Source organism: Gossypium arboreum, chromosome 7, assembly GCF_025698485.1.
Source record: "Gossypium arboreum isolate Shixiya-1 chromosome 7, ASM2569848v2, whole genome shotgun sequence".
Taxonomy (NCBI): Eukaryota; Viridiplantae; Streptophyta; class Magnoliopsida; order Malvales; family Malvaceae; genus Gossypium; species Gossypium arboreum.
In genome coordinates, this window is record NC_069076.1 from 38,745,403 (window position 1) to 38,761,995 (window position 16,593).

The following is a 16,593-nucleotide window of genomic DNA, read 5'->3' on the forward strand; positions in this document are numbered from 1 at the left end:
TGCCATTGAATTTTTATGAATGTTGGACGAGTAATTACGAGTAAGAATCGACAGAGTTACGACATCCGAAAGTCCCATACGAACTTTAGTAATAGTATAGGATACGAATGTCATGACATTAGGTTATTAAGATGTGATTACATGTAAGACGATGTCTGGGACATTGGCAATGTATTGAGATTACGTGTAAGACAATGTCTGAGACATTGGCATCATTAATCAATTTCGTGTAAGACCCTGTCTAGGACAGTGGCATTGGTATGTGATAACATGTAAGACCATATTTGGGATATGGCATTGTACGAGCTTTATGTGATTCCGAGTACCCTTAATGATTCAGAATGGTTCAACGGGAAAAGTTAAGTCGAGAAAGAATATGTGAAAGAGCTAAGTAACTCAGGTATGTACGAAATTCATACGAGTATTAAAAAGGGGAAATATTTGATGAACTCGATTAAGACATTGAATAAATGTTCAATGAGAAAGGCTTGTGAAATTTGAATGAAATTAGCCATGTTAAGCATATTTGAATTGATATGCAAATATTCATGTGATGACTTTATTTGTATATGGCTTACTAAGCTTTTAAAGCTTACTTGGTGTGTTCTTTCCCTATTTTGTTTACTTTGTGTGTTCTTTCCCTGTTTTATAGATTATCGAAGCTAACTCGGACTCGAGGATCATCGGGAAATGTCATCACACTATCGATCATCTCGTTGGTACTTTTGAAGCTTTGTATATATGGTATATGGCATGTATAGGCTAGTGTCATCTTGGTATGTTTTGAGTTGTGATTATAGCCATGAGATTTGGCTTGTAAATGTTGGAATATGACCATTTAAGTTGGCTTGAATTATGTGTTTGATAAGTGATATAAGTGATGTATATAATGTCCTAAGTGTTGGCTTGTTTGGAATGGTTGTATAGATGCTCTTTTGGATAGTTTTATGTTGTGGTATTATTGCTTGGAATTTGGTATATTTTGGTATAATTTGAGGATGATAAATTGATGTGTTTGAGAAGTATGATTTGGTTGATAAAAAGGTGAGAAATTTTATTTAATAGTTATATGATATTGATGATTGTGGCATATTGATTTGGCATGTTTTGAATATGGAATTTAGTAGTTGAATTGATTGATGATAGATGGTATGATATGTGTGTGAAATGGCATGGTTTGGTTGCCTATATATATGTGTGTTGAATTGATACCATTTGATGGCTAGGTGTGTATGAGATGAGGGTGGCAAGTTGGCTTTGGAAATAGCTTATTTTTGTCCACACGGGCGGAGACATGGGCATGTGTCTCAGCCTTGTGCGACACACGGTCATGTTACATGGCCATGTGTCCCCTAGGGTACCCTTTCGAATTAAGTCAGTATACCCTACAGTTTTGACACGACCTAGACACACATGCGTGTCTATTGTCCATGTGAGACATATAGCCTTGGCACATAGTCGTGTGTGGCCATTTTGAAAGGTACACGAGTTTGACACACGGGCGTGTGGTCGACTGTGTGGCCAAGTTAGTAACCTCTCTAATTTTCCTACGGCCATGGCACACGGGCGTGTCCTCAGCCATGTGGTGCAAGTTAATATGTATGCCCACACTGTCTATGACACGGGCGTGTTTGATGACTGTGTGAGGCACACAGCTTGTTCACACGGACGTCTGACCCTGAGATTAAACAAAATTTTTCTAAGTTTCTTAAAGTTTGCAAATTTATCGATTTAGTCCCGAACCACTTCTATGCATGTTTTAAGGTCTCGTAGAGCCTTACAAGGGACATTGTGAATGTTTTTAATGGATTTTGAATATGAATGTATAAATGTATGTGAATGAGGTGTGTTATCTAGTAATGCCCCGTAACCCTATTCCGATGATGAATACGAGTTAGGGGTGTTACATTTAATTGGTATCAAAGCTACAGTTTAGTCGATTCTAGGACTAACGTAGCGTGTGAGAGTCGAGCTATACATGTCATATATATAAACTATGATAGTGTGATGATTCCTGACAGTTAAAATGTGTTTTTATATAGCAAATGGATCCCAATCGAGCCATAGCTGATGATGTGGAAAGTAATGCGCCCACTCCCGCACAAGTGGCAGCGCCGGCCGATTCTAGGCCTATTTCTAGTAGCCAAAGGGGAGAGGCTAAGCAAGCCTTCTTCTAAATGATGAGTGAGTGGTTCACGGGGTTCGTTCGAATGAATTCGGCTGCTCAATAACCTCCACCCCCACCTGTTCCTCAACAAGTCCTAATTGTGCCACAAATAATGGATCCGATTCGATTGAATAAGCCGCCAGTGGATAAGATATGTAAACACCGGTTGAAGAGTTTCGGGCTACAGTTGATGATGGTGCAGAGAGGGTTGAATTCTGGATCGAGAATACAATCAGAGTATTCGAGGAATTATCTTGTACTCTTGATGAATGCATTAAAAACATTGTATCATTGCTGAGAGATAATGCGTATCATTGGTGGAAAACCTTAATATCTGTGGTTCTTAGAGAACGAATTACTTGGAAGTTCTTTCAATCTTAATTTTGAAAGAAATATATAAATCAAAGATTTCTTGATCAGAAACATAAAGAGTTTCTAGAGTTGAAACAAGGTCGGATGACGGTGACAGAATATGAAAGAAAGTTCGTACGTTTAAGCAAGTATGCTCGGGAATATGTCTCCACTAAAGAGATCATGTGTAAGAGATTTGTTGACGGGCTGAATGAAGATATAAAACTTTTGGTTGGGATTCTAGAAATCAAAGAATTTGTTGTGTTAGTTGAAAGGGCTTGTAAAGCCAAAAATCTCAGCAAAGAAAAGACAAAAGCTGATTTTGAAGCAAGAGATTCGAGAAAGAGTTCAGCTAGTAAATCTTATTAGTCTGCATCGAAGAAATTTTGAGACTTGTTTAATCGTTCTACTGCATCGGCGGGACATGCAAAAAGAGATTGAGTAAAACAACAGTCGAGTTTCAAAGTTCCAGCTACTTCGATTACTTGTGTTGGCAGTGTGAGACATAACCGATTTGAATGTAAACATTATGGTAAAAGGCATCCTGGTGATTGTAGATTGAATGATAGGGCCTGTTTTAAATGTGGATCATTGGATCATTTCATTTGTAATTATCTGGAGTTGGCTGAGCAAGATACAGTACAAAACACGAGGCCGAGTAACATTTCACCTAGAGGTAGACCACCCAGAAATATAGGAAATGTGAGTGGTAGCCAAAAAGCGACTAAAGACTCTACTTTGAGAACAGAGGCGAGAGCACCTACACGAGCCTATGCTATTCATGCTCGCGAAGAAGCGTCATCTCCAGACGTCATTACCGATACTTTTACTCTCTATGATACTAAAGTTATTGTATTGATAGATCCAGGATCAACTCATTTATATGTATGTGTGAATTTAGTATCTAGTAAGAGTTTGCTTGTAGAGTCTACTGAATTTGTAATTAGGGTATCGAACCCCTTAGGCAAGTGCGTGTTGGTTGATAAAGTGTGCAAGAACTGTCCATTAATGATTCGGGATATATGTTTTTTAGTTGATCTGATGTTGTTACCATTTAATGAATTTGATATAATTCTGGGTATGGGTTGGTTAACGCTGCCTGATGCTATTGTGAATTGCAAACAAAAAATGATTGATCTGAGATGTCAGAATAATGAAATTATCCAGATAGAATCAGATGATTTGAATGGTTTACCGACAGTGATTTCATCAATGTTGGCTCAAAAATATGTGAGAAAGGGTTGCGAAGCTTATTTTGTAACACCCCTTACCCGAGACCGTCGCCGGAGTCGAGCACGAGGCGTTACCAGACTTATCTTACTTGTCGGGGCATAAAAAAATTATTTTTAAAAAAATTAATTTACTTACATTCATCCAATAAATCCCTAAAAAGGGCTCTCGAGGCCCTAAAACATGCAATTGGAACGGTTCAGGACCAAACCTGGAACATTAAAAATTTTCTGATTACTTACACAAATCAAAACAATTTATTTTACTATTCATAATAAAACTGTCCATCTGAGTAACAGACACCAAATTAATTATAACTCAAGTTAAAAACTCAAAATTTAAATCTATAAATTTTTCTTGAAACTAGACTCATATATCTTCTTACTATAATTTTTGCAGAATTTTTGGTTTGGCCAATTAGTATAGTTTATTCATTAAAAGTTACCCTATTTTGCAGTTCAGCAGACCTTACCTCTCTTCACTAAAAATTAATTATCTAATTATACAGAAATTAGATAATGTTTTTGTTTGTTTCTAATGAATGAAAATAGACTCACTAAGGAATCTAGAAATATAAAATTTGACTTATAATTATTTTTTTACAATTTCTATTGATTTTCCAAAGTTGGAACAGGGGATCACGAAGTTACTTTAAACCAGTCTTATAGAAATTTAAATATCTAAGAATAAAGACTTTCTTTGCTTGCTTTGTTTCTTTCCTATGAAAGTAGACTTAATAAGATTTAATTCTATATCTCATTCACCATTTAGTTCCATTTCTACAATTTTTAGTGATTTTTCAAAATCACATCATTGTTGCTATTTTCTAACTGTTCCATGGCCAACTCTTACTCTTTCATTGTTTCTTTGCATCAAACCTCATTTAGGCATACATAATACCAAAACATGTTCTTTTTTAGCTATATCGTAAGCTAATCATTACCAAGTATTCACATGTCATTCTTTAATCATATCATAATGATATACACACAAAATAGCCAAGTCCCTATACATGCCATAACTTAAAGTATTTCTAGTCACAAAATACCGAGATAACTCGTTGATAGTGTGAGGCGATCTTCGACGTCCTTATGATTTTCCTAGTTGGCTTTGCGATACTATAAAAAGAGAGAAAAGAAATGGAGTAAGCATAAAGTTTAGTAAGTTTGCATGTAAATAAATAACAACATTCTAAATGAATTATCAAGATAACCTGAACCTTTCGAATATGAAATTATCTGGCCTTCACTTTGGTACACTCCTTAAATTTTCCGTTGAACCATTTGGAATACTAAGGATACACGGGTACCTTTCCTTTTTAAACTTACCATTTCCATGTCTTGACATGGTCTTACGTGGTATCCTTGCCTTATGAACTCACCATTGCCATGCCTTGGCATGGTCTTACACGGGATCTATAAAATTTTCCATCGATACTCAAACACATGCATCTAATCACTCGGTAAATTATAAAAATTAATCGGAATAAACTTTTCTATCTCGGATTCATGGTTTTGCAACCACTGTTTCGTTTAGGCCCTATTTTGGGATGTTACATTTCTCCCCTCTTTAGGGATTTTTGTCCTCAAAAATCTTACCTGTGAAAAGATTTGGATACTGTTTTCACATAACCTCTTCAGGCTCCCATGTAGCCTCGTCTACCCCATGCCTATTCCATAATACTTTCACAAGTGCAATACTTTTGTCCCTTAGTTGCTTGACCACTCGAGCTAAAATCTTTATCCGTTCTTCACCATAAGTCAGATCTTGCTGAATCTCAACCTCTGTCTGTGAAATCACATGTGAAGAATCAGAATGGTAACAACGTAATATGGACACATGGAACACATCATAAATCTTCTCTAACACTGGCGGCAAAGCTAACTGATATGCTAATGGTCCAACTCTTTCAGTCACCTCAAACGGTCCAACAAAACGTGGACTTAGTTTGCTTTTCTTGCCAAATCTAAAGACTTTCTTCCATGGGGATACTTCCAAGAACACTTTGTCACCACCTTGATACTCAATCTCTTTTCTCTTCAAGTCTTCATAAAACTTCTGTCTATCTGAAGCTACTTTCAGGAAATCTCTGATAACTTTCACTTTCCCTTCAATTTCTTTACTAAATCAACCCTGTAAGTCTGATTTTCTTTAAGCTCTATCCAATACAAAGGTGTGTGACATTTACGTCCATACAAAGCTTCATAAGGTGCCATTTTCAAACTCGACTGGTAACTATTATTATAAGCAAACTCTACCAACAGAAAATATTTCTCCCAACTACCTTGAAATTCTAAGACACAACATTTGAGCATATCCTCAAGTATCTGAATAACTCTCTCTGACTGACCATCGGTCTGAGGATGGAAAGCTGTATTAAAACTCAACTTTGAGCCCAAAGCTTCCTGTAACTTCTTCCAAAATCGCAAAGTGTATCTCGAGTCTCTATCTGAAATAATTGATAATGATACTCCATGTAGTCTGACTATCTCTGAAATATACAACTTATCCAACTTGTCAAGTGAATAATCCATACGATTTGGAATAAAATGAGCCGACTTCGTTAGCTTATCAATCACAACCCATACTGCATCTTTCTTTCTCGGTGCAAACGGCAATCTTATCACAAAATCAATGGCAACTCGGTTCCATTTCCACTCAAGAACTAACACAGGCTATAATAAACCTGAAGGTACCTGATGTTCAGCTTTTACCTACTGACAGATCAAGCATCTAGAAACAAACTCTGAGATATCTCTCTTCATTCCTACCCACAAATACATTTTCTTCAAATCATTAAACATCTTTGTACTACCAAGATGAATAGACAAGGAACTGCTATGTGCTTCCTCTAAAATCTTTCGAATAAGCTCATCATTTTTTGGTACACATATCTAATTTCTGAACATTAAACAACTGTCAGAACAGATCTGAAAATCTGACTTATACGCGACTAACACTGAGCTCTTTTAGCTTGCAACTTACTGTCATCTTTCTGAACTTCACAAATTTCTTCAAGAAACATTGGCTTAGCTCTTAATTTGGATAAGATAGAACCATCATCCAATAAGGTTAAACTAGTGTTCAAAGCTCTTAATGCAAATAAAGATTTTCTACTTAAACTTCAGCAACTATGTTTGCCTTACCCGAGTGATAATTGATCACTAGTTCATAATATTTAATCAACTCTAGCCATCTTCTTTACCTCAATTTCAAATCTTTCTGATTCATCAAGTATTTCAAACTATTATGATCAGTAAATATTCGACACTTCTCACCATACAAGTGATGTCTCCAGATTTTCAATGCAAATACAATGGGAGCTAGTTCTAAATCATGTATCGAATAATTTTTCTCATGTGGCTTTAGTTGTCTAGAGGCATAAGCAATTACCTTTCCTTCCTACATAAGTACACAGCCTAGTCCATTCAAGGATGCATCATGTAAATCACAAACTCTTTACCCAGTTCTGGTTGTAGTAAGACAGCAGCGTCAGTCAACAATGCCTTTAACTTGTCAAAACTCTGTTGACACTTTTTAGTCCATTCAAACTTGACATCTTTCTATAGAAATCTTGTTAATAGAGTAGCTACATGGAAAACCTCTCTACAAATCGTCTATTCTAGGTAGTGGATACTTGTTCTTAATAGTCACCTTGTTAAGCTGCCTATAATCTATGCACAATCTCATCGAACCATCTTTCTTTTTCACAAAGAGCACTGGTGCACCCCATGGTGAACAACTAGGTCTTGCAAAGCCTTTCTCTATTAGTTCCTGCAACTGAACTTTTAATTCTCTCAATTCCATTAGAGCCATTCTATAAGGAGTAATAGAAATAAGTGTTGTACTTGGAACCAATTCAATACCAAACTAAACTTCTCGATAGGAGGCAAACCTAGTAGTTCTTCTAGAAACACATCAGGAAACTCACATACCATAGGTACTAATTCAATTTTCAACTCTGGATCTTTAGTATTCAACACAAAAGCAAGATAAGCTTCATATCCTTTTCTCAAGCCTTTTTGAGCAGACATAACAGAAATCATGGCAATTGAACTATCTGACTCATCTGAATTAACTCGAAGAATTTCACCATTTTCGCATTTCAACTTAATAAATTTCATTCCACAATTCACTATCACGCCATGCACAGTCAACCAATCCATACCAAGAATCACATCAAACTCATCAAATGGAAATAGTATGAGATCGACTGGAAAACAGTAACCTCTAATCATCAAAGGGAAATTTTTACATACTTTGTCTACTAATACATACTAACCCAATGGATTCGATACTTTAATCACAAATCCCGTAAACTCTATGGACATGTTCATACTAGGCATAAATTTCATGCAAACATAGGAATGGGTCGAACCTGGATACATCAAAGCAATAACATTAACATCATGAAGAGAAAATGTACCCGTAATTACATCGGGGGAGGGTGCCTTTTCACAAGCACAGATAGCATAGGTCCTTACAGGTGCTCTAACATCTGGTCTCGCTACTGAATCTCTAAATGCACCTCTACCTGCCCTTATTCCTGAACTTCTCTTAGGTCTACTTCTAACGGGGGCATTGCCTGATCTTACATTTGGTATTACTTCTCTTTTAACCATCTCAGGACACTCCTAAATGAAATGATCCGATGCACCACATCGGAAAAAACCAGTCTCAATTGCTTGACATTGACCTGGATGATGTCGACCACATTGAGGACACTCGGGTCTAACAGGCTGAATACTGCCAACACTCACAATTGAAGTGGTTTCAGCTTTCTGACCCATAAATCTTCTACCTCTGTTTCGGCTAGAATACCCTGCTAAAAATTTGGATCTCTTAGAGAACTCTCTAGGTCACTTGGATGTAGACTGAAATGACTTGCTCATCTATCTTTTCTTCGTGCCTTGCATCTCAATTTCAGCTTTACCCTTTCCTTTCAGAAACTCCTTTTCCTTACAAGCTCTTTCAACTAAAATAACAAACTCTTTTATTTCTAAAACACCGACTGACAGTCGAATATCATCATTGAGCCCATCTTCAAATCTCTTGCACATAATAGCTTTAGTAGACACACATTCTCGAGCACAATTACTGAGTCTGACAAATTCACGTTCATATTCAGTTACTGTCATTTTACCCTGCTTTAGTTCAAGGAATTCTTTTTTTTTTTCTGGTCCATGAACCTCTGACTAATGTATTTCTTATGGAACTCCTCCTGAAAGAAATCCCCATTAACCCTCTCTATCGGTACTACTGACACAGGTGTCTTCCACCAATGGTTGGTTGAGTCTCGTAAATGTGATACAACACACTTCATGCACTCTTCAGGTGTGCAGGATAACTCATCAAAGACCCTAATAGTATTCTCGAGCCAAAATTCAACTTTCTCTGTATCGTCATCTTTAGTAGCTCAAAACTCTTCGACCCCTTGTTTTCTAATTTTATCAAATGGTGGCTTCTCTCCTCTGACTGTATCTGTGACTGGGGAAGCCACATGGGTAGTCCAAGGATCATGAGGGGGTGGAGGTCTAATAGCCGGATTCGTACGAACGAACTCGACAAACCATTCATTCATAGCTTGGAAGAAGGCTTCTCGAGCCCCTCCTCCCTAACTAACTGTAACGGGCCTTTCACTACTATCTGGTGGCATTGTCCCTTCTACGGGAACGAGCGTGTTACTTTCTACATCATCTGCACCAACTTGTTCGGAATCCATAACTATAAAAGAAAAACATGTTAAAATTGTCAAGAGTCTTCACACTATCAAAATATAAGTATGGCATGTATAGCTAGACTTTTAGTCATACCGAATATTCCAAGAACCGACTAAACTCTTACTCTGATACCAATAAATGTAACACCCCTTATCCGAGACCATCGCTGGAGTCGAGCACGAGGCGTTACCAGACTTATCTTACTTGTTCGGGGCATAAAAAATTTACCTTTAAAAAAAATTAATTCTCTCACATTCATCTAATAAATACCTAAAAAGGGCCCTCGATGCCCTAAAACATGCAATTGGAACGGTTCGAGACCAAACCAAGAACATTAAAAATTTTCCAATTACTTAGACAAATCAAAACAATTTATATCACTATTCATAATAAAACTATCCATCTGCGTAATAGTCACAAAATTAATTATAACTCGAGTTACAAAACTCAAAATTTAAATCCGTAAATTTTCTTTGAAACTAGACTCATATATATTCTTACCATAAGTTTTCTATAATTTTTGGTTTGGCCAATTAGTACATTTTATTCATTAAATTTTCCCCTATTTTGCAGTTTAGCGGACCTGACCTCTCTTCACTAAAAATCAATTATCTCATTATACAGAAATTAGATAACATATCTGTTTGTTTGAAATGAAAATAGACTCACTAAGGAATCCAGAAATATAAACTTTTACTTATAATTATTTTTTTACAATTTCTAGTGATTTTCCAAAGTTGGAACAGGGGATCACAAAGTCACTCTAAAGCAGTCTTACAGAATTTTAAATATCTCAGAATATAGACTTCCTTTGCTTGCTCTGTTTCTTTCCTATGAAAGTAGACTAAAAAAGTTTTAATTCTATATTAATTCCATTTCTACTATTTTTTGTGATTTTTCAAAACCATGTCACTGCTGTTGTTTCCTAAATATTCTATGGCCAACTCTTACTCTTTCATAGTTTCTTTGCATCGAACCTCATTTAGGCATACATAATACCAAAACATGTTCTTTTTTAGCTATATCATAAGCTAACCATTACCAAGTATTCACATCTCATTCTTTAATCATATCATAAGAACATACACACAAAATAGCCAAATCCCTATACATTCCAACTTAAAGTATTTCTAGTCACAGAATACCGAGATAACTCGTTGATAGTGTAAGGCGATTTCCAACATCCTTACGATTTTTTAGTTGGCTTTGCGATACTATAAAAAAGAGAGAAAAGAAAGGGATTAAGTATAAATCTTAGTAAGTTTGCATGTAAATGAATAACAACATTCTAAATGAATTATCAAGATAACCTGAACCTTTCGAACATGGACTTATCTTACCTTCCCTTTGGTACACTCTTTGAATTTTCCTTTGAACCATTTGGAATACTAAGGATACACGGGTACCTTTCCTTTTTAAACTAGCCATTGTCGTGTCTTGACATGGTCTTACATGGTATCCTTGCCTTATGAACTCACCATTGCCATGCCTTGGCATGGTCTTACATGGGATCTTTGCCTTATAGTAGTTTATCAATGGCATGTCTTGACATGGTCTTACATGATTTCCTTGCCTTGTAGAACTTACCAATGCCATGCCTTGGCATGGTCTTACTTGGTATTCTTAAACCCTAATGTCATGACATTTGTATCTTACACATTCCTAAGGTTTAACCAGGACTTTTAAGTATCATTTCTTCGTGAATTCTTGCTTGAATCATCAAGGAATAAACTTACAAAATAAATATATAGATGCTGAAAAATAACATCATTAATTATAAATAATAAAACATTGCATTTATTTACCGCAAACTTACCCTGATTCAAAATACAATCAAATATTTTGATTTAGTCCTTAACCTTTTTCTTTGCTTGGTCTAACACCGAATTTTGTTCTTCTTAATCTATAATAGAAAATTTAACTTATTTCATATTCACATTTATCAAAACAGTCCTTAACTCTAACTTTATAAAAATTACAATTTTGCCCCTAAGCTTTTGCATATTTACATTTTTGCCTCAAGGCTCAGGAATGAAACTTTATCCCTAACTCTTATGTTTTATGACATGCTGATCATTTTATTTACCTATGGCAACATCAAATTCCCACTCTAACATGTACTTATGACCATTAGGTATTTTTACAGATTATGTCGTTTTACTCATTTTCACTTAAATCGATTAGCTCAAGCTGTTTAACATAATTTCAAGCTTCATATTCTACCATAAAACATCAAAATAAACACATTTCACCTATGGGTATACCTTAGGTTAAATTATTGCTAGAATAAGCTAAATCAAGTTACCGGGACTATGACGCCAGCTTGTGTAACTCTCTGACTATGACGTCATCAGCCAAATAAGGTCATACGGCTAGGGCATACGCACGTGTCGTTAGGCCGTATGGTGAATTAAATTCCAAAATCAGGTGCATACTTCACACGGCCTGGGCACATACCTGTGTGTTGAGGCCATGTCTCTCACACGGCTGAGACACACGGTCATGTCTCTGCCCATGTGTTTACTACTGGGCATTCTGTTTTGCATTAATTAGGGTGTAGGGGACACATGACCGGATTACACGCCCATGGGGCAAGCCATGAGTCACACACGGTCTAGGCACACGCCTATGTGCCTACCCGTGTGAGCAACTTTAAGGCTATTTTTCAAGCCAATTGCCACCCTTATTTATACAAACACATATATGGCTTCAATGATAACTTAACACTCATAAACATAGCTTATGGATGACGACATCTCCTCACATTATACTTGTTTAAGACTCCCTATTACGACAACCAAATCTTACCATCACATATACAGATAAGAAATATTTCTTAGACTTGCATGCATGCATTTCCATACCATCTTATACACACATATTATTCATCAACATTCAATCATTCATAATCACATGCCATATCATAATGGAATTGGCTTATACATATATAGATGAATAGGTTTACAACCCAATAAGTATTATGAGCCAAATCTCATGGCCATACACAAGATAAATCAACTATCACTATAAGCTAACACATTTGGCTAGACCAATATGACATATAACAAAAAGATTAGGGCCCTATACATGCCATACACAAAATGTTGAGATTAACTATACCTAAATAATCCTATTGATAGTGTGAACGTGCCTCCAACGTACTTTGATTCTTGAGCTAGCTTGACAATACTATAAGAAAATGGAAAAGTGAGAGGGTAAGCATAAAGCTTAGTAAGCTTGCATGTAATTAATAAGCAATAAGAATATGCATTTTCATACACATACATAACATAACTTGACTCATCTCATTCTCAATAATCATTATAGTCATACCCTACCTCCTATGATTTACATAATATTCAATAGAACTCAAGATCATAATTTCTTTATTCTCCTCTTACTGAAGTTTTATCATTTCGTAATCTCAATAACTACTAGCTTGGCGTACATACTTGTACTCTTTCAACATGATCATAGCTTGTCATTTCTTTGACAAATTCTTGGACTACCAGTTAAACCATTTGGAATACTAGGGGCACTTGAAATTACCATACACAATAAGATGCTAATGCCATTTCCCAGACATGGTCTTACATGGGATCTCACATCGATGCCATATCTCGGATATTGTCTTATACGAATTCTCATTTTGACTCCATGCCCCAGATGTGGTCTTACATGAAGTCTCATATCAACGCCATATCCCAGATACAGTCTTACATGATAACTCATACTGATACCGATGCCATATCCCAGATATGGTCTTATATGGGATTCATTAATCCAAATATTTTAATTTGTATACCCTAAGTATTCCTAAGGTTCAACCAGCTTTTTCACCTCAAAACTTTATCGAACAGCATCAATAGTATTCACAAAGACAAATATACAATTTATATAACATTAATTGCTAAATGCATAATAAAAAGTTGTATAAATCACACACAAACTTACCTCGGTACAAAATATGGGCAACTAATTCGATTTAGTCCAAGATCTTGCTCTTTCCTCAGTTTAGGTCCAGACTTCATTTTTTTTGATCTATAATAGAAAATTTCACTTATTTAATTACCACATTATTCAAAACACCCCATAAATCATATTTTGACAAAATTATAATTTTGCCCCTAAACTTTCACATATTTACAATTTAGCCCTTAGGCTCGTAAAATAAAATGCGGCCAATTTCTTTGTTACCCAAGCATAGTCGATTTATATTCCCTCTTATAACAACCAACATTTTTCATCAAATCACATTTTTAACACTTCTTTTTACAAGTTTTTACAAACAAGTCCTTTTAGTTGTTTTCATGAAAAATAACTTAGAAAAAGATGTTCATCTATCACCAAACCTCCATATTCCTCAATTAACCATCAAAATACATGCATGATACACATGGGTAAATTTTGAACGTAAACCTTAGCTCAAAATAATGGTAGAAGTAGCTATATTATGCTTTAAGGATCTCAAAAACATCAAAAACTATCACCAAAATGACTTCCATGTAGAGGGTTTATTGTGCTGAAAATTTCAAGCTTCCATGGAGTTTTTCTCCTTGAATTTTCGGTGGAAAAAGATGGATAAGAAGATAACCATTTTATTTTTATTTTATTAGTTTTTGCTTTTATCATCAATTACCAACCCATACCCAATTTTTGACTTTTCATTTATTACACTTTATGTACAGCCATACACATATACATATATAATGGCCTAATTACTCATTAAGGACCTAAACTTTTAAGTTCTATAGCTATTTAACACATTTAGCTAAAGGAACAAAACTTTCACATTTAACGCAATTTGGTCCTTTTTCACAAATTAAGCATTCAAACGATAAAGTTTCTCAACAATATTTTTACACAATCCTATTATCATGTTGTAGACCTCAAAATAATACTAAAATAAATTTTATGACCTCAGATTAAAATAAATTTTATGACCTCAGATTTGTGGTCCCAAAACCACTGTTCTGATTAGGCCTAAAATCAGGATGTTACAACGTGATTTAGTATTTTTATCAAATTGAGCATTCAAACAATAAAATTTCTTAATGAAATTTTCCAACAATCATACTATCATACCATAGACATTAAAATAATAATAAAATAATTATTTTGACTTCAAATTTGTGGTCCCAAAACCACTATTCTGATTTGACTAAAAATGGGCTGTTACAGGATGCATGTGAATTAGAAAAGAAATAAAAAGAAAAGAAAGAAAGAAAGAGAGAAGAAGCTCATGGAATTTGGGGGTTTGAAGTTCGAATCCAATTTGGTTAGTACAATTTATGTAACACCCCTATCCCGTAACCGTCGCCAGAATAGGTAAGGGGCATTACCGGACTTGTATCTCACGTCAGAACAGTAAAATTTTGAACTTTTTCTTGAATTAAAGATCATTCATTTAAATAAGTACTAAGCACAGCCAAAGGTAAAATTTAAACTTCACTAAGTAAACATTCAAAAGATGCCATTTTCGCATGGCTTATATACATTAACCAAAAATATTCTCCCGCCACTAGTCTATTCTATACATGCCATAAAATAGTTCTAAACATAGCGGTAACAAGCGGTGGATAGTGATAGTGTGACTAGTTCTTGACGATCCCCGAGCACTGTAGCCGCAATGAGACCTATAAGACGGAGAAGCGAGTAAGCGGAGTAAGCATTACAATGCTTAGTAAGTTTTAAGCGGTGTCAACAGATAACAATCAAATTATAACATAGTTGTTCGTATTTTTATTTCACTCTTCCTTCGGGCATACCATCCCTTTACCGAATATGCACATCTCATCATATACAATAGGCAGATAAACTCTCACATAAAAGTGAGCTCATGTGACATAGATATATCGTATGATTTCACGTAACCTCTCACACTAATCCGATGTCACATAATCATAGGAATAGTCCCATAGATTGCTCTCGTATGCATCTTATATAAACTTGGAGTACATAACTGTTTAACCTTTCGCATTGAATATATTTATAAGCAATTCTTATTACGAAGTCTTACCCAGACATAATCTCCACACGTAGTCATCGGGTCTTACCCGGACATAATCTCCACACGTAGTCATCGGGTCTCACCCGGAATATATTTCCAAGTTTCATATACATTTAATCACATGTTACAACATTCACATTAGCCATTCGGCTTTACCACATATACATATCACACATATATTTCACATTAGCCATTCGGCTTTACCACATATACATATCTCATATATATTTCACATTAGCCATTCGGCTTTACCACATATACATATCACACATATATTTCACATTAGCCATTCGGCTTTACCACATATACATATCTCATACATATTTCACATTCGCCATTCGGCTTTACCACATCTACATATCACACATATATTTCACATTCGCCATTCGGCTTTACCACATATACATATCACACATATATATATTTATCTTGTACATCAATTTCAGCCATAGCTTATAAGCAACTCAAATAGTTTGATCAATGTTTACAACAAATTCACATATTCACCACAAGCTGTTTTCCTGAGCGATAGTCACTAAATTATTTATAACTAGAGCTAAAAAACTCAAAATCAATTGCCGTTAATTTTCCCTTAATATAGACTCATATATCTTCCAACCATAAAATTTTCAGAATTTTAGGTTTGGCCAATCAATACCAGATTTTTCTTAAAGTTTCCCCTGTTTCACTGTTTGACTAATCTGACCACTCTTCACTACGAATCAAATTTTTCATTGTACAGAATTCATAATGTGTTCTATTTGATTTCATTTGAAACTAGACTCATTAAGGAGTCTAAGAATATAAATCTTATCTTATAACCATTTGTGTAAAAATTATAATGATTTTCCAAAAACAGAACAGGGGATTTCAGAGTCATTCTAACACTGTCCGACACAACTTTAAATATCTCTTTATAGGAAATTTCTTTGCTTCCACGGTCTCTTTTATAATAAACTAGACCAACTAAGCTTTGATTACATATTTTACTCAGCCTATAATTCCACACCAAAAATTTATAGTGATTTTATAAAATCACATTACTGCTGCTGTCCAAGCAAATTATTACAATTTGCTCTTAAATTTCCAAGTCCAAACACTTATGAACTTACCAT